General features: G+C 42.0%; 1 protein-coding gene across 5 annotated transcripts in view; it reads right to left on the reverse strand.

Moving 5' to 3' along the window:
• PRICKLE2 (prickle planar cell polarity protein 2) overlaps positions 1-19,513 on the reverse strand; it is a 342,670-nt gene that overhangs the window by 103,489 nt on the left and 219,668 nt on the right. Inside the window, exon 1 of one of the 5 annotated variants that reach the window (XM_019728353.3) lies at positions 10,034-10,547. The exons of 3 other annotated variants lie outside the window; for them this stretch is intronic. The gene's annotated coding sequence lies outside the window, so the exon portion shown is untranslated. Of the gene's footprint in view, positions 1-10,029; positions 10,548-19,513 lie in introns of those variants that run through there. One more of the 5 variants, XM_019728354.3, reaches the window with a different exon arrangement.

Below are 19,513 nucleotides of genomic sequence, written 5' to 3' on the forward strand. Positions count from 1 at the left end.
ACATTAGCTCCTGGGTAGCCATGGAGAAAAAAGGATTTCCACAGAGGACAGTTTTTTTTTCCAGTCCCATGTTAACCTATGGAGATTTTCCTGGATGAGTTTACAATAATCTTCCAACCACTGTAGCAGTTCTCGACATTTTGGGTGACTTTATGCCTTTAAGAATCTGATGAAAGCTGGGATCCTTACACTTAAAAAATGAACACATATACATTCACAGAAAATTTTGCATTTAATTTCAAAAGGTTCTTCAGTCTTCTCCGGTCCTTTGGTACTCATGGATTGCAAGTATAAAATACCTGATTTAGACAACCAATTAGGTGTAAAAGGTCTTCCCTAATATTCTCCATAGGGCCAGAGACAGTGCGTTGTACCTTGCAGATGGTCTATTTCTCACTCTCTGCAATGTTCTTTTAAAAATTTAAAATAGCATGTGACATTATAATACCACGCAGGAAGCCGAATCTTAGCAATTCAATGGTACCTGATTTAAAACAATTTTTAAGTATTGCAGGGGCAAACCACATTAGTGTTTAAGCAGACAAACTAACAACGTGAAAGGAAGTCAAGTTCAAGCTCATGTGATGAAGCCCAGTGATTAGGTTTCTTTCTACCTAATTCACCTTTCAGAAGCCATACTACCGTGTTTCCCCAAAAATAAGACCTAGCCAGACAATCAGCTCAAATATGTCTTTTGGGGCAAAAATTAATATAGGACCCGGTCTTATTTTACTATAATGTAAGACCAGATCATATAATATAATATAATATAATATAATATAATATAATATAATATAATATAATATAATACCGGGTCTTACATAATATAATATAAGACGCATTAGAGCTGATTGTCCTGCTAGGTGTTATTTTCGGGGAAACAGGGTAGCAAGAACCCAGTTCCTGCTATTGAGAGGAAGGTGTGAATTCTTTGCTTTGCATTTTCACCCTGCTTCCTAATGAGGCAAGTGTTTCAAAGTGGTCCAACCTACACTGGAAGCATGGGAGGAGGGTACGGTGTATGTGTGTGAGTGTGTGGGGGGGAGGCAGGAGTTCTTTGTTCCAATCCATGGCAAGCTGCTAGTCTTGACAGGCTTTCCAGGCCACTTCTGAGATGATGAACTCAAATGCAAGTAGTAGACTTAAGCAGTCATTTAAATGAACTCCTGAATCTTGACAGATAAGCTGTCAGGGGAGGGCTATGCAGTTGCTGAGCCAACAGCAGGCACCCCATCTGCACTGCCCACTGAGCCAATGAATGGCTGGATTGCCTAGAGGATGCCTACAGAAACCACTTCACTGTAAAGGAGGTATTCCTATGGGAGCATCACAGCAGGAAAGCTAGATAGAGACTCTACGTCACTGGTAATACAAAGTGACAGGAGCTTTAAGAGTAGTAACCATATTAATCAGAACAGGATGTATATCCCAGAGAAAGAAAAGAAAATCTATGAAATCCTTAATTAACAGAAAATTCAACTGAAACTTTTGATAAGCCTGCATGTCATCCACTTTGGAAGGAAGAAAATGTAGAGAAAGTGGAAAACACAATTTCTTTTCAGCATGCCAAAGAATTCATAGGAATTTAATAAATAATTAGTAAATTGAAAAGAGAACCAACTTCCAGAAAGTTTGGAACGGTAGACATGGCATGTAGGTTAAATCTCCTGGGTCAACTACAACTGATGGGTAGAGGCTGTCTGGAGTTTGTGTTGAGAAGGATTCTAAATTTGTGGTGGGGCTTGACAGAGTGTGGTGGTCATTAGTGAGGTCTGCACTGGGGAGGTTGGGGCCTGGCGATGCAGGCGCCAGTTGTTTGCCATACTAATACTATGGTCAGGATGTTGCTAAGAATGGAGTTAAAACATGGGTACACATTCAAATAAGAATAATTTTCCCCACTGAAGAAGGTTTTCCCTGCCACTTAAATAGAATCTTCTGGGGGAATAACAATGAAAAATAAGGGAAGAAAGCAGACATCTGTTTACCCTGCTAGATCACAACCTGCTACCCAGGGAGGTGACAGATATCAAATTCAGATGAAACTCATGATCAACCTCTTATGACTCCCACTTGTGCACAAAAAAAGGGGCCCCATACTAAACCTGACAAGCTCAGGGGAGGACAGCATGGCAGGCCCTACAAACTCAAGAGACTGAAAGTAGCCACATAAGATGGTCTGAACATAAAAATTTCTAAGTAAAAGCGGGTCATGGCTGGTAGTTAAATCTTGGGCTGGTAGCTTCCTTGACAAAGGTCAATCTTTACCTTACGTGACCCTGTCTATTGTCTCTTTGCATCTAAGATAACATACCCTTGGAATGTCAGAGTAATCCCCTTTCTTCTGGAACCCACAGGGTACAACCTCGCACCAGAGCAGGAGACCACAGAACACCTCCTTGTTATCTTGTTCCCCGAACACCATCTCTATGCTCTGTAAATGTAATTGTTTACTGTGCTATACTCACCAATGTAAAAGAAGTATATGTTTCTCTGTTTTACTTTTTACCCAATGCCAGAGATTTCCCTGCTTTGCTTTCTCCCACCCCCTTAATCTACCACCAAAGGATTTCATGTAACCCTCCGTATGTCTCCTCCTTTGATTCTAATGTATAAAATAAACTGCAAAACTCATTCTCCAGATCAATTTCTCAATCTGTTGAGATTTTGGATCCCGGCAACTGTCATCAGTTTGGCTCAAATAATCTCACAGAAATTCTCTGCAGGTTTGGATGTTTCTTATGTCAACACATTTACAAGGCAGGTTCACTGGGAATTCAGGTTCAGGATAATTATTTACAGGACTGCCATATCCTGTATCACAAGATACACTCAGCTGGGTAACACTGCTCTTTCTATAGAGCAAAAAACAACATCATACATATCTTCCAAATTTACAGAAAGAAGATCGAAAACTAATGGGATTTAATTCTAAATAACCAGAAACTCAGGGAACAATAGCCTCCTGTTCTTCTGAACATTCCTCTTAGCTAACATTTTTTCCCCTAGCTAAACTATCCAAGACTACAGAGCAAACACCTGTGTTCTTCAAAACTTCACAAAGCATTGGATCTTAATTTTTATAAACTGAAAAAAACATGTTTTAATGAAAAACAACACAACTTCATTTGGCAAATAGTTACTTCTTATAATTTCAGGTGCCCTTGATATTTATAAAGTGTATATATCATATATGTGAATATGTTTATTCATATGTTTGTGTAATACACACACACACATGCACAACTAAGTTCCAAGATCCTTCACGTCTATTGTCTTTATAACTTGTGAAGGCGCCGTAGCTGGATGGTGTGAATTCAATCTCAGCTTGCTGGGATTCATTGTAGAATGCAGATGATAACATAACCTAGCTTAGAAGGTTATTATAAGGATTAAATAAGATACAGCACATAAAATAGTGCGCACTCTGCCTGTCAAGCAGTAAGCAGTCATTAAATGTTATTATTTTTATTACTCTTTAGAAGGAGAAACTGAGTCACAGAGCAACTAAGTGATTTTGGTAAGGTTTACTCAGATAACGAATAACATAACCAGGACTAGAACCTGGGCCTTCTGAATTTAGTCAAATTTTATTGCCTGTGGAACACTCTATACCTATTTTAAAGGTGGCTGAGAAGGGGCAGTATTAGTATCATCAGGGCGCTTGTCAAAAATGCATAAACTGCACTTCAGCAACAGCCCCAGGTGTATGCCCATTAAACTGGAGAAGGCCTGGTCTGGGTCTCTAGCAGTCTGCAGGATGCTTGCATACATAGCGAAGCCCGGGGGGGGAGTGGGGGGGGCTTCTGAGAGTGAATGAGCAGCATCAACACACTGACACATGCATCCGCCCCCTCTTCAACTGGCCTGAAGCATCCAAAGGTCAGATGTTCTTACAGGAAGCTCTGAGTCGTTCTCTGGAGGGCTACTGCTTCTCATATTCTAGCACATACTCACCGCACAGACAGGTCAGGTCCTGATAGAAAATCTGACCTTTTAGTTCTCCACCCAAGAGCAGCCCACAGTGCAAATCACACACCTTTTCCGACAAGGCTGAATTCATTCTTAAAGTTCACACTTATCAAGGTCCGTGCCAGAAGAGCATTTACAGTTCATTTGATTCAGGACCTTCATTTTAGGGATGAAAGAACTGAGGCTCAGTAAGGGGACACAACACATTCTCGTTATTACCTGATGTGCATGTAACCGGGGATCAAGAGTCAGCAAGCTTGGCCCCTCTCTCTAGGACTCCAGTTGGTTTTCCCATGGGCACAAGGCCCAGTAGAATTTCCCATACTCCCTCTAGTCCAACAAAGAGCTGCTTCCATTGGTCTGTAGCTTTTACTCCTCATCTCAGGGTGTTTTACTGACTTTCCAATCAATCTCACCCTTTCATTCTAAAAGCCACATTCAAAGCTGTAGTTGAAAAAGTCATATGCTCTGTTTCATGCCTGACACGCTCTCTTGGGTGTTTCCAATTTTACCAAAAGATCAACCAAAAGGATTTTAATTTAGTGGCTAAATAATGAGGTATTTCTCAAATGACAGATCCATAGAGAAGATCTAGAAGGCAAAGTAAAAACATACACAGAGGATATTATAGTAAGAAGGGTAAGGAGGTCTAGAATGGTTGGCTTAATTCAGGCTTTGGACTATAATTATCCTGGATTTGAATTCGAGCTTAACTCTTTACTGTCTGTATAACCTTGGCCAAGTTACTTCACTTCTAGGAGTCTTGGTTTTTCCATTATTAAGGAGAGCTAATAATACTTACTGTATAATTGCAAGACTTAATAAGGCAAAGTATCTAAAGCATCTTTCATGTCAACTAGCACACAATACGTGCTCAATCTATAATAGTTAATTTTACTATACATTTACATAAATACATACACAGACTATCTACAGACACAGACACCCAAAATATACATTTACATATATACTAACAGCTACCCTAAAAACATTTCCTACCCTGTGACCACAGAAACTATAGCTGCTTTTCATCTGAGTCCTGGAACTTTCAAACAAGCATCTCTAAGGACTCTGAGGAATGGATGCCAAGACCAGGGAAAACAGCATCTTGTCCATTGAAATGAAATGCTAAGAATTCTTGTCCCAGTTGCTTTTAACCTTAGATGGGGCTGGATAAGATTTAGAAGGCTTGATTTTTTTTTTTAATTTTATTGGGGAATATTGGAGAACAGTGTGTTTCTCCAGGGCCCATCAGCTCTAAGTTGTTGTCCTTCAATCTAGTTGTGGAGGGCGCAGCTCAGCTCCAAGTCCAGTTGCTGTTTTCAATCTTTAGTTGCAGGGGGCGCAGCCCATCATTCCATGTGGGAATTGAACCAGTAACTTTGTTGTTAAGAGCTCACACTCTAACCAACTGAGCCATCCAGCCACCCCTCCGGCAGCTCAGCGGCATCTTGTTGCCTTCAATCTAGTTGTGGAGGGTGCAGCTCACTGGCCCATGTGAGAATCGAACCAGCAACCCTATTGCTTAGAGCTTACGCTCTAACCAACTGAGCCATTTGGCCGCCCATAGCTATAAGGCTTGATTTTTAAGGAACTGAGGAAAGGTGGGGGACTTGGGGCCAATGGCACTCCCAGTTCCACTCAAGTCAGTCACCTGCCAGTCAGAGTGCTGGACTGTCAAAGGCACCGACCTGGGTTCCATCTCTGTCCCACATCCCCAGGGGTAAATGGTGCCTGTCATGCCCACTGTGCCCTAGCACAGTTAACACACAGCAGCTCCAACGCTAGGACCAGGAAGCAGTGGGAGAGCAGAAATCAGCATTGTTCCTTCCTCCTACAGCTTCATTCCACTGTGAGCATGGCGCTGGAAACACTTTCCCACGTGAGGCTAGCCCTGACTTCCTCGATGCCTTCACTTCCAACTGGTGATGTCTCTGGATTCTGTGCCCTCTACAGTGTTAAGTCCCCTCTTCCCTGTCAGCTCTCATAAACACTGGGTCTTCAGTTCAGCCAAGCTGATTTTTACAGACTTGATAGCCAAAAGCCTGCTGAAGTTTACCCTCTAGAACCACTAAGGAAAGGCAGGCCCATCACATTGTACTGGAAAATGCACTCTTTTTAATTAAGGCACTTTTAAAAAATGGTCTGTGGTGCTCTGGTAGAAAATACACCCTGTGTTTAGCCACGAGTAGGGTTTTAGCATTTAAAATGGCCGCATTATGAGTTCTATAAGACAGATGGGGAGAGGAGGAGAGGAATTTCTAGCTGAAGGAGAACAGAGGCTCTTGTCTTCTGAGTTGTGATGTCACCCAAAGGGAGCCTTCAGCATGGCACTTCCATGCGGGATTAGAGGTTGCTGATATTCTCCCAGCTCCCTCCCCATTGTCTTCCCTCTCTCCCCTCCTCTCAACTCCTCCATCCAATCTCTTTCTCTCCTTGCTTCTATTCTCCCTCTGCCTTGTCCCCAGGGAAATAACAGTAGAAGCATCCCCTGGGTTTTAGACTCCAAACAAAGAACTACTCAAACAATAGGCCAGAGAAAAAAGAAAACCAAGTCTCCAAACTCAACTGGCTAAGTCCCCAGTGGAGATTTGGGAGACTTACGTTGCTGGAAACTCTGTGTGATCCTCATGCAACATTTTCTCCCAATCCATTTACACACATGCATGCACACACACGGGCAAAGTATAAAAGAACATTTCACTAAAAATCTTTACAGGTTAGGACGAGAGCAAAGTGGCAAGTATCAGTCAAGAACATCAGTGAGGAAAAGAGATTTTGTCAATGCCTAGCCCCAAACTTAGTTTGTGACACTTCAGAATCCCCAGCAGTTATTGGTTATAAACAACAATCATGGAGGGAGACACTAAAGGTTTTAGTGGGTCTTCAAACACAGTGGAGAAGTCCTCATCCAAATGCCACCTAGAAGTCCTGTCTGAGGGAGAGCATTTTGGCTCTTGGGTGTTTGAAGACAACAGAGAAGACAGAAGACCGTGGCTTAGGGCTTCTGGAAAAAGAGGTTTCGGCTAATTCCAGGCTGGCAGTACAGAGAGGTGGTTAAGAGTCCTGCTCCAACTCAGCCTTTGCAATCGAAGAGCAGAGGAAGCAGCACTAGACAGGGTACCAGGACTTGTCACCAGCTGTGTCATTTAGGGTAAGTTATGTTCCCTATTTCCCTATTTGGTCTTCAGTTTCCTCTGTCATATGTGCATTACAACTACTACCTCCTGTTGTCCACAGGTTGGGATTAAATGGGAATATTAAAGTAAATATGAAAGTTATCAGCACCAGAAAGAAATAGTAGGTACCAGGAACTGGGCAAGGGCATTGCAGTTGTCAATTCATAGCAATTTCATGAGTCCAGGGGAATTTAGGTCCAATTTTCACTTGAAGAAACCAAAGTTCAGAGAGGTTAGGCAACTTTCCCTAGATCACACATACAAAGGAGGTGGGCTACTGTCAAGGTATAAATACCATTCTCCACACAAAACACAACTTTAATGAAAACCAATGGCAACCAGGCATGTTCAAGTCCCAATTCTTAGTTTTTTTGAGGAAGAATTCTATACTAGACTCCTCTGGCTCCTTAATTCATTTTAAGTTTGTCCTTCAGACCCTTGCATCGGAGTTTCACTTCACCTAAGTTTAAAAGAAAGATGTTGGGAAACAGCTGTCAAATTGTGACTTAAGTATGTTCACTGACAGGAGGAAGGGCACAAATCTGGCACAAATGTATCACGTTAGGGGACAAAATCAAGGGCAGAGGACTGGGTCACGGGCAGGTGGGCAGAGGAGCCTACTCTTTTCCCTTAACAGGGGACCCACAAATGGAAGTCACCCACAGGGTGGCATAAATTCAGCCTGGTAACTTTTGAGGAGCCAGCTAGCAGGTGAAGCATATATTCCAAGGCCTCCCTGGATGGAGAAGAAAATGCTAAGTGTCTTCTCTGAAAAGAAAGAAGACAGCAAAGAACTGCCACTCGCATGCAAAGTTGCAACAATGCAAACAGAAATCCAGAAATGCATTGATTCCTATTTGGACCCTGCAGTTTTCTACCTGGGACTTGTCAGCTGCCAAAACAGGAGGCTGTTAAGGGTGACTGAGCAAAATGAATTTTCACTTTACCATCCGGTCACTTTCAGTTCTGCAAAATATAGTAGCCCCGGATAATACACTTTATTTTGTCAACTCAAGCAACTGGGTAGAAAGTTTCTTTGAGTGGGAATGGATTCGGATAGTACAGTGAATAGAAATGACATCTTTTCTGCTGGCAAAACCTCTCTGCAGACAAATGGATGTGAACATGTTGCCTTTACAGTGGACTGTTTTGTTTTTAGCAACAGCGCTTATAATGACAATGATAAAACAGTAACAATGACAACAGGAATAGCTAACATTTATACAGCATTTACTGTGCTTCTCGTACGTCATCGCATTAAATCCTTACACCAATCACCCAGCCTATAGGTTCTAATGCTCTCCCACTACATGGATAGGAATCAGTGCTCAGAGAGGAAGCTCTGTGTATCTTCAGTTCTTTCTGAATTCACAGTCTGAGCCTTTGATAAACATCATCCCATACTGTCTAACCTCTAAATTCCCTTTTCATTCCTCAAGCTTCCACGAACGCATCTTCTTTCCAATATTTCAATTTTCCCCTACCTTGCACGATGAACCTTTATAAACCTGCCATTTCAAACAATCTATTTTACTATTTCTGGCTGTCCCATGACTGTTTACAGATGACAATGCCTGATGGAGCCAACATGTTTTAATTTTCGCATTCATAAAGAATTCCCGAGGGCAGAGAGAATTTGATGGAAAGGCAAAACCTTTACAAGCACTGAAGGAGGCATTAAAACCCAAATCTCCAAAATATGGTAATTCTGTCAAAGTTGTGACTTACTCTGGAGCCCATGGGAACACTCACCCTGACCCATCTGCGAAAGCCATCAGCAGCCAGGAGCCTTATGGGAGCAGGATTAGAGCAGCCAATTTGGCCTCCAGCAAGGAGGCCAGCCTGCTTCATTTATTTTAAGTCTAACCGAGATGGTTTAAAACACTCTCTGGGAAAAGACGTTCAAGCAAAGCAAATTGCAGCCTTGCAATCTGCCGCTTGGTACATGGCAGGCAGTCCGTGACCATATATTCATTGCAAGCTGGAGCCCTCCCGTGACTGTGGTCATGGATGTACTGACTGGAGGCAGACGACGGGGAAACAAGCCATGTGCCTCAATTATACAACAGCCATGCGTGCACTGGCGATGGCATCACATCTAGTACGGATCACCTACTGTGCTGTGATATGGCACAGCCTCGACCATTTATGGTTCCTAAAAGTCCTGTTGGACCCCAGCATAGTCTAAGATCACATAACAATACAAGGACAAAAATTTTATTGCAAGAAATAGTTCACTGTATTTCATTGCAAGACCCCCATGATGGATTAGTAATGCTAATGACGGGTTTTCAGGAAACCAAGGGTGAAGAGAACTATGGATACTCCCCAAAGAAGCCGATGTGGAGAACACACTGAGTCATGTGTTTCTATGGGCTGTGCAGTCATATTCTGGAGCTCTGTCATCATTTCTAACCTGAAAGCACTGACTAAAATTAAACCTAAATAATTCAAGCGCCATTTCTTTACCTGGAAGTCTCAGCTAAGTCTCCTTAGCCCTCCCACTAACTGATTTCTTGAACTGAAACGACTACTGTGCATGAACACTACCAGGTGTTCGATTTCTAAACCCTCTCCCCTTTTATTATCATTTTTTAAAAGATAGCTGCACTTCTTTTAGAGAATGTTACTTCTCAACGACTAGGGTTTAAGTGTTTCTTCAGGACTACCTATAGCTGTGATATGTCACTTTATAATTGAGCTTTCTAATAAGCATAGAAAAGGCAAAAGATGTCAGAGGGCCACTAAAAACGATACCTAGCTAAGGATAATGGAGCCCTGATGTCATCCCCCAATGCAAAGCCTGTAGCTCTAGCTTTCTCATTCTCCTTAGAAAACACGCTGTTCTTTAATCTGTGAATTAGAGCAAATTCCTTACCTACCTCCGAGGAAGATGCAATTCCCTGTCTCAGTAGCTTCCGCCAGACCCTGCGCGCTTGTCAATTGCCCCAGTTCACTTTCTCCCTGAGTCTGGCTTCTAGGAACGCAAGCAGGGCAAGCAGGACCGCAGGCAGCCAAAGCATCTTCTTCTGGAAACGCTTCTCAAAATCTGGACCCTTCCTGAAGCCAGCAGCAGGCTCAAGCCTGAGTTGCTCGGCATTCACGTGGAAAACAGCACTGCTGGATCTAGATCCTGCTGGGGATCCACCGAGCAGGGGGAAAAGTGTGACTTCTCCCCTTCCTTTGGACCCGGTAGCCTTCCTGAGAGCCTGGCTTTCGTCAATCTGCAGGAAGGCACAGACCCCAGCCTCAGCGTCACCAACTGATCCTGAGCCAGACCCGGGGAAACCAGTTAGCTGGTCGCAGAGCCCAAGACACTAAACCAGGAAACATGCAGTTTGGCCAAAAAATAATAACTGTCGGAGGAGCTGCTGGTGGTGCTGGAGAAGGCGCTGTTGCAGTGCTCGCATCCTCCGCATGCTAATGAGGCCGTGACGTCAGCAAGTCTGTCCCGGCATCTGGACGTCCTGTCCCCGCTGCCCAGCGCTGAGATTTATTTACATGTAAATCAGCCTTGCCTTCCAAATCAATAATCCCCAACCAGGGAGATGATGGGAAGAAAGCCCTTCCTGGATGCAAAAGCCCTAGCTACTCAACCTCCAAAGGAGTACAAAAAATATCGCATATAAAAGGGAGGCTTTAAAGATACATGCATTTTTTTTTTTTAAAGTGGCGCTCTTATGCGCAGGGGATCAGATCCGGGCAGAGTTATCAACTTGAGCACCTGTTTCAGATTATATGCTGCACAAGCCAAGCCCAGAAGTGGAATCACAGCTCCATTATTCCTCCCCAAAAGCTGTGTGGATTCTACAAATGCCCCTACTTTCTTTTGTCTCTTCAACTTTAATTTTAGGGTCTTCGCTATCTTGAGACTATGTCATCCTTGAATTTTTGTGCATCCCTGAAATAAAACACATTTGACTACTTTCCTTAAGTGCTTGGATGGTGAATTAGTCACCCTGTCCCTCAACCCCCGACCCTGACTCTGAGTAAGCATGAGAGATGACAAAGCATACATCTGCCCTGGGCATTTGAGGACACCTGGACCTTTAGAGAGCCTTGTTTCCATCTCTCCATTTTACAGATTAGGAAACTGAGGCTTTGAGTGAAGAAGGGCCACTTCCAAGGTCACACCAAATTTCAGCAAGGATGGGCCAGAACCTGCATATCCTGGACTTCAGACTGGAGTTTGTTAAATACCTTCGGGTCTCCAATTTCCATTTCTCTGTACCAACAAAGAGGCCCATCCAAGCAATCATGAAGAAAAAACTCTATAGAATTGGGTAGCCCTGGGTTCAAATCCTGATTTTGTTTTCCGCTAGTGATGTGATCCTGGGCAAGGAACTTAACTTTAGGGGTCTTCAATTTCTTCATTTGTACCATCCCTTCATTCAATAAACATTTTCTGAGCACCTACTCTGTACCATGCACTGGTCTAGGGACTGGGTAAAGATACAGTGCTTGCGCTCTCCTAGCTCATGTTTTAGTACAATAAAATAAAAACAGTGAATGGAATTGTGGTGGGGATTGACACAATGCCACTCAATAAATAACAGTTATTTTTGACATTTTGGATGAAGTCACAAAAATTCACCAAGGCTTTCCTTCCACTAGGATGACCATTGTTTCTATCCTCTGAGTATTTCCATGGTCATCTTTTATTCTTTAAAATAAATCATTCTTCCAGTGCTGCCTCTGCAGTACCCTGGGCCAGGTGAGAGACGAGCACAAGCGAATATTCTGGACGCTGTGCCTGTGATAAGAAGCACAATGGGTTCCTGAGGAGGAGAGTGACAGAGGGGCTGGGAGGCTGGGAGACGGGTGAGTTCCATCATGCACAGAAGCGTCCCCAAGGACAAAGCAGTCAGCCTGGCTCCTTGCCTGCACGTCCTCCACCTGAAAAACCCACTCTGATGAGCTCTGTCCTTCCAGCTAGAGTTCCTGAAGCCTCAAATGAAGTTTTTTGTTGGCTGTGGGGAAGTTAAATTATGTCTTTTGTTATAGGTAATTGTATTAATAATGCTTAATAACTTCTTTTAGAATGCTTCTCTCCGGTTCACAGAAGACCTTTCATGCTGAAAATCATGGGACCCGGAATAACTTTTCACTAATAGGAACAGAATACAAGTGAATGAGTCATATTCTGCTTTAAGTCTCCAGCATACAGAGCTCAGAGCATGTGGGGAGGCGGATGGTTTCCCAGACCTCAGTATCCTTCAAGAAGAAAATACCAAATACAAAGTTTGAAGCCACCAATGGCCAAGGGGAAGCAGTGACATCCTACCCTGGTGTGGCCATGGACAAGTCACTTGAACTTTCTATGCTCTAGTTTCTTCATCTGAAGATGGGCCCACTGCTCTCTAACCTCATTATTAGCATGATCATATCCGAATTATGAGAAGCAATTCACAAATGATTGACAGTGAAGTAATAAAATGGAAAGCTGGAACACAAAGTGAAAAGTATTTAATCTTCATCTGCATTTGATATGACACATGCCTATCGACTTCATAAGAAGTAACAATGTAACACGGCGTCTGGAATGGATTGCTTGGGGACAGGCCCTGGCTCTAACACTTGCTAACTCTATGATCTGGGGCCTCAGGTTCTCATCTATAACAAGAGAGACAATAATAGTGCCGATCCTTGCAGGGCTGTTGTGAGGATCAACTGAGAATTCACATGAGCACAGGCACCCAGCCTAGCACATAGCAAACTTTCGATACATATTAGCTATCGGTGGTGGAAGTAATGATGCTTTCACTGTTAAGTTTGGCACTAGTGAACTGGCTAGACAAAGTCCAAAAGGTGGGGAGGAAGCGAGTAAAGGATAGACTGCAAAATCATCCCCATTCTTAGGGTACGGCTCAAAAATCTACCTAATGTGGGTGAGCTGCTGACATGCTCTTCCTACAGGAAACAACAAAAACACTTTTCAATTACTATGAAGCTAGGAAAGAAAGCAGTAAAAATGACCAGGAGGCACCGGGGGCGTCCTGCTCCAAAGCTGTACTAGAGGACAAGACAATCATATTTCTGGGAAGCATGGTGCTTCGTCCATTCAGTTACGTTAAATGAACTCCTAAAATTTATCAGTTACTGGGTTAGGCCTGATGGACATCATGGGGACCAACACAGGGCCCTGCCTTAAAAGAGCTTAGAAATGAGAAAAACAAATAAGCAAGCAATTAGAGAAGAGGGTGACACGCGCTATGACAGGGCACGTGCAGAGTTCTCGGAGGTCTAATTATAGTCAGGAGGGGGATGGTGCAGAAGCATTTTGCTGAAGTCCTTATGACAGCATGTTCTCTGGGACTACAGCTCAGTGGGGAAGCTGGGGATCTATGCATGGCCCTTGTCCAGATTATTGAAATAACACAATCCACGGATCAACAATTCCCTGTGATTATTTTCATCCTGGAGACCATTCTATTCAGGACTTTTGGGAAAATACGCTGTTAGGTATTAGATAAGGTGAGGCAACAACTAGTTTGGAAATCTCAGAGATCTAGTAAATAGGGGCAAAATTCACACTATTTTTACAAAAACATGAAATTTCACATTATGACAGCAAACTTCTTGGATGTAGGATCGGGGAGAACAGGTAATGGGAAACAATCAAGTATTTCCTGGGAATCTGAAATGCAGGACACTCTTGTTGGGTGACAAGGTTGCAACTACCGACCTTCAGAACTTTCTGTTGAGATGAGACAGTAAGATAGTTACATAAATGACCACAAGTGCACATAGTATAGAGCAAGAGGGATAAGGAAGACAAGATTGACTGTGGCTGAGGTGACCAGAAATCAGGAAAAATGTAACTTGAGTCAAATTCAGGGCCAAAAACTTTTTTTTGTAATTAAAAAAATTCATAAAAAAAATGAAAAGGCTGCTAAAATAGCTAAGGTCACACGTTAGCTGCTAGAGAGGGTGTTGCAGGCAGGAGAGTGAGCATGAACATGAGAAAAAAAGTGTTCACACAAATGCCGAATGAAAAGACTCATGGGCAGGGGCACAGACAGGAAGGCAGCACCCACATGACGTAACAGGCAGGTAACAACAAAGAGTCCACTCCACACGTGTGGAAAAATCAAATCATCTTTAGCCAGCATTAGTCAAAACCTTGCTAAAGTATTATGGGGAAAGGATAAGGTAATCACTCCTCGTTAGTTCAACTAAGAGAAGGGCAAGTGACAACAAGGACAGGGCCTCCTGGCGGAAGGGCTTTGAGGAACAGTCATAAGGAACAATTTTTCATCACTGTCTCCACAGGTGTGAAATCAAAAGGAATAGATTTTAAATGAACTACAGAGGGATTTCCTTGGACCTAAGGAAGACTTTTAAATATTGAGATGATAGAACTGGCCTGGGTCACTCAGAGCAATGGCAGCATCTTAGTCTTAGAAGCACTTTAAAAAGATAAAGAGAGCACCAGTTCTAGCTGATTTAGAGCCATACTTCCGGCCTTGCCACAGTGAAATACTAATTACTATGAGAGGTGCTACCAAAGTTTCAAATCAGACGTCTAATAAAGGTCATAAGTTCATTTATTTTATTAAAAAAGTATGTGTGCTATTGTGTGTGTGTGCATATATATATGTATATATATATATATATACACACACACATATATATACTATAACTACTATAAGTATATGTTATATAATTTTAAAGAAATCTATTCTCTAAAACTTTATACACACACACATAAACACACAGAGGCTTTTATAGTTTTAAGTAATCTACTCAAGACAGGTTCTCTGACATTTAGATTTCAAAATCCAGTGAATTTTTAAAAATTGGAGAGATAGGCTGACAAAGAATTGTTGTATCACTTGATAGGCTAGGCAATTATAACACAGTAACAAACAATGGCAAATCTCAGCAGTTTAACACACAAAACATTGATTTCTCACTCATGCAGTGTTGGCTGGAGGACCAGAGGCTCTCTAGGCACCTCCATCTCAAGCAGTGACTCAGGGATCTAGTCTGCTTCCTTCTTGTGTGCCTGTGATCTTAACATATAATTTCCAGGTTCCAGCAACAGCAGAAGAGAGAACTGGAGAGGTCTTAGGAGCCTCAACGTGGACGTGAATGACATCACTTCTATTAGTCAAACTAGTCATCCTATGACCTCATCCAACGGCAAGGGGGCTGGGAAGTGTATGCCCAGGAAGAGGAGAGAAACAAACAACGGGGACTCCCCAGCTGTCAATTTTTAGTTTTGCCATGTAAATCCATTTTTTATTAAATAGCACAATCTATTAAACTCACAATGTCTTAAAACAAAGGGATATTTAACATAAAAGAAATAATCATAGTCCTAAATGAATACCGGAGATGAAAGTTGTACCTGTTTTGCCCTAAAAGCGAGAAAACAAAGAAAACATTCTAGATTTTTATCCACCTTTTAATAACAAGCAACAACATCCCACATAACCATAGAGAAAAATGAAACTTGTAAAGTGCAGGTGAAGATCAACAAGGCACCCACAGAGGCAGAGTTGCCTTCTTAAAAAAGAGATTCTCCTCAATAGTTTCTAATCCCTTTCCCAAATCAGATTTAAAATGATCTGCCTCCCACAATAGGCAGGGCATTATCATTAAAAGAGCCAACAAAAAGACCCAATTTAAATCTGGCTCTATTACCTCCTAGCTGCCTGACCTTGGTAATAACAGCCACTCATCTTTTCTAAGACTCAGTCTCTCCATCTATAAAATGAAGACATGTATCTATCACCAAAGGTCTGGGTAAGATTAGATGAGCTATATTGTATAAAGTACTCTGTGGAGTACCTGGCATATAGCAAGGGTTATATAATAATAACTCCCCACTTGGGTTTCAAAGAGGGAGCAAGACTCAGAGCAGTAATGATAAAATTTTCATGATAAACATAAGGACAACCCCTCATCCCCCCAGGATCCCTTCCTTCTCTTCCATTATGTTTAAGAGTTCACTATCATAAATGCTTTTCAGACCATGGACCATTTCTATAGCTTGTGAAAAATAATCAGGCACAGTTTAAATCCAGAAAAGAGGTCTTCCTTTTTTTGTTTCCACCGTCTTAGCAATCAGCCACGTTTCATGCATTTTAATTATTCTTGATCCCAATACATAATCTAATGCACAAAATTGTAATACAGCCTTTATCCTCTATTAATTACATTAATTAAAAGGAGAAATATGGACAAGCTAGCACAGGCAAATCAAAATGAAAGAGTGTTGAAGATTTTGCTCCTTTCCCCCAAAGACTAAAGACTACCTCAATGATTTAAACCTATTTACATTATACATTTCCAGGAAAATATTGTTAAAATTGACATGATGTGCTAGCAAACATTACTTTTGTTTGAGATAATGAAAGCTGCACTTACTACCATACCTTTTGGGAACTATTCCTTTTCATTCAACAGCTGAATAAAAATCTGAATTTTCTCTCTGTAAAGGACTGGGAGAACAAGCAACTACTGCACAGGGATGCTTTGGTCTCCCCGCACTTCCTAAGCTCTTACACACCTCTCCTGGGAGAGGATGCTGGCAAATGGAGGATACCCCGGAAAAAGTCTGAAAAACTCCCTGCCTCATACAATAGAAAACTGGCAACAAACACTTGTTTTGGGAAAATTATCCTGTAAGGCAAAATGTCACAGATGTACAAACTGACATATTGCTTTTCTCAAAGGATGGAAGGAACTTACATCTTAGGTGTTTTGCACATTTTATTTCATTTATTCCTCACCATAATCCCAAACAGTAGCTCTTATTATCCCCTATTGTACAGATGAGGACACTGAGGTTCAAAGAGAAAACAAGAACGACATGAAAACCACAGCTGAGATTTGGTCCTGGGTCTGATTACAAAGTCCCTATTTCTTCCTCTCATTCAAAGGTTTGCACTTATCCTCTCAAAAACTAGTTGTATCCCTGGTGACATCTAAATGAAGTTTGGACTTAATAGGATTGTACCAATGTTGGCTTGCTATTTTGACAAATGTATTAAGACAATATGTTACCATTAGGAAAAATAGGTAAGGAAGGGGTATACAGGAAACCTGAATTATCTTCGCAACTTTTCTGTAAATTAAAAAAAAAAAAAAAAAAAAAAAAAAAAAATCCCAAAACAAAAAAACAAAAACTAGTTGTATCCCAATCAGAGTGTGGTATGCTGGAAATAACTTCTTATTAAAAACAGAAAATACAGAAGGTTCCCTGGTCCTCCAGATTAGATGAAGCCTTTGTATAAAACTCACAGTATTGCTGTCTTAGATGTGTGGATGTGTGTCCTTTCCTTTAGAACGCTCATCCTGCTTCATAGTTCCACAGCCTTGGTTAGTCGTCATGACCCATCCATCATTAGTGTTACTGTTTCCTTGACTAACACCTCACTCTCTAACTAGACTGTGTGCTTTCTGAGGGCAGGAACTCTGCATTTTGGGCTCACCATTCTATTCCAAGCACCTAGCACAATGCCTGGCGACCTGACAGCTAATGACTGTTTGTTGAGTGAATAAAGTTAGATAATGATTTTTATTATTTAGAAATTAGAGGCAATTCAGAATTATTCCTGCAAGAATATCTCTCTGATCATTTGTACTTCAACATGATTTTGGGAGTAGGAAAGGAAAGGGCAGTTAACCTCTCTGAAATACTTTCTTAGCCTCCACATCCTCCTGGCTTCCCTCCTACCCTCTGGCTGTTCTTCCTCAGTCTCTTGCTGGTTCATCCTCATCCCCCTGACAGCTAAATGTTGGGGTTCAGTCCTGGGACCCCCACTCTTCTCTCTGGATGCTCTTTGATTTGGTCTAGGGTTTTAAATACCACCTCTCTGCTGATGACTTCAGGCCAGACTTTTTCCATGAACTCAAGGCTTCCATATCCACCTGCCTATGTCACGTCTACATTTGGATGTCTAAAAGGCTTCTCAAATTTAACAAGTCCAGACCTCAGTTCCTCATACCCCCCCAAATCTGCTCCATCTGCAGTATTCACTATTTCAGTTCATGGCAACTCCATCTTTCCAGTGGTTAAGAACAAACACCTTCCAGTCGCTCTTCATTCTTTTCTTCCTTTTGCCCTGACATCTAATCCAGGAGTTGGCAAACCATATCCCACTGGCCAACTCTGGTCTGCTTCAAGTTCTTGCAAATACAGTTTTGTTGGAACGTGATCATGCCCGCTCATTTATGTATCGTCTACAGCTGCATTCAGGCTTCAACAGCAGAGCTGAGTCGTTGCAACGGTGGCTGTATAGCCTGCAAAGCCTAACACATGTACTATCTGACCCCTTACACTGAACATTTTATAACTCTGGACTAGTCCTGTTGGCTCTACCTTCAAAATGTATGCGGAATCTAACACGTCCCCACCATCTCCACTATTCTCACCCTGCTCTAAGCAACTGCCATCTCTCTCTGGATGGCAGTACGAGCAACCGTCAACTCTGCCTCCATCTGGTCTAATCTTGCCCCCGTTCAGTGTATTCACAAAACCGCAACCACAGTGATTCTCTGAGAACAAATATGAGAGCATGTCATGCTTCTGCTCAAAACCCATCAATGCTGCTCATCTCCGAGTAAGGCCCTTGAGATCTATGTCCCACGACATCCTCTTCCGCTACTCTCTGCCTCGCTGTCACTTGAATTATGGTCCTCAAACACACCTAGCACATGCCTGCCTCCAGGTCTTTGCACTTGCTCTTCCTCTATCTGAAGTATTCCTCCTGTAGATAGCAGCGTAGCTTACTTTCTCATCTTGTCAAGTCTTAAAATTGTCACCTCAGGCCTTCCTGTCCTGAAATGGACCTCTCTTCACCTTCCTAATACTGCCAAAATGTTTCCCTACTTTTTCTCTTTAGCACTCTTAAAAGTTTTATTGAGATATAATTTACATATCATACAATTCACCCATTCACGTGTACAATTCAATGGGTTTAGCATGTTCACAGAATTGTGCAACTATTATTACAATCTAACTTTACAGCACTTTAACCAACCCCAAAAGAAACCCTTTAGCAAGTAGTAATCACTCTCCATTTTCCCCACTATTCTAGCTCTCGGCCAACAATACTTTCTGTCCATATATTTGCCTATTTAGAACGTGCACATCAATGAAATCATAAAATATGTGATCTTTTATAACCAGCTTCTTTCACTTAGTGTATTATTTTCAAGGTTCATTCATGTTGCAGGTTGTACCAGAGCTTCATTCTTTTTTATTATTGAATAATATTCCATTGTGCGGATACACCTTTTATTCACCCATTCATCAACTGATGGACATTTCGGTTGTTTCTACTTTTTGACTATTATCAACAACGCTACCATAAACACGTGTGTACAAGTGTGCATCCGCACGTTTTCAT

This window comes from Rhinolophus sinicus, chromosome 5 (assembly GCF_057876585.1).
Source record: "Rhinolophus sinicus isolate RSI-liver-muscle chromosome 5, RSI-T2T, whole genome shotgun sequence".
Lineage (NCBI taxonomy): Eukaryota > Metazoa > Chordata > Mammalia > Chiroptera > Rhinolophidae > Rhinolophus > Rhinolophus sinicus.